General features: G+C 40.0%; 1 protein-coding gene across 1 annotated transcript in view; it reads left to right on the forward strand.

Annotated features, from left to right (window-relative positions):
- The window catches only part of LOC106867470 (zinc finger protein 726), a 22,997-nt gene that overhangs the window by 9,893 nt on the left and 12,451 nt on the right, over positions 1–653 (forward strand). The gene's annotated exons all lie outside the window — the stretch shown is intronic.

Here is a 653-nt window from a genome sequence, read left to right on the forward strand (position 1 = left end):
GAACCCTGCTGTACTCTTTCACCACAACTTTCTCTCACACTTACTTCCTGTTTCTGTTGCGCCTGTAATTCGAAGGGTCACCCTTGTCACACTGTGTCACGCTGAATATCCCCCAAGAACTACGTTAAGTGTACACGTGTCTGTGGAGTGCTCAGCCACTTACACGTTAATTTCATGAGCAGGCTGTTCCGTTGATCGGATCAACTGGGACCCTCGACGTCGTAAGCGACGGAGTGCCAACACAAATGTCTCGATAACATGCATAAGCATTTGTCATGGTAATAGAAACTTTTGTATTTCGTTCAATATTTGGATCTTGTGCTTGCAAAATAAAACTCATAAACCCAGAGTCTCATAACGTGGGTCCTCGCAAAGGTAAGGTATTACTGTATTTCAGTAATTTTTATTAAAACTATCAGTAAGTGATGGTCACTAATGTAGATATAGTTGTGGTTAGAAAATTGGGATCTAGTTCAAAACGGGGGCACCCGTATTTTCTTAACGAAACACTTTGAAACTTGGGACACTGGTAGAATGTGTCGTATAAAACATCTTTTACTCTTAGTCTTCTTAACAAAAAAACCTACATCGCAAGTTATTTCATGTTAAAGTTGTCGTATTTCTGTAATTTCAACCAACCACTGACGTCTATT

The sequence above is a fragment of the Octopus bimaculoides genome, chromosome 29, assembly GCF_001194135.2.
Source record: "Octopus bimaculoides isolate UCB-OBI-ISO-001 chromosome 29, ASM119413v2, whole genome shotgun sequence".
NCBI lineage: Eukaryota > Metazoa > Mollusca > Cephalopoda > Octopoda > Octopodidae > Octopus > Octopus bimaculoides.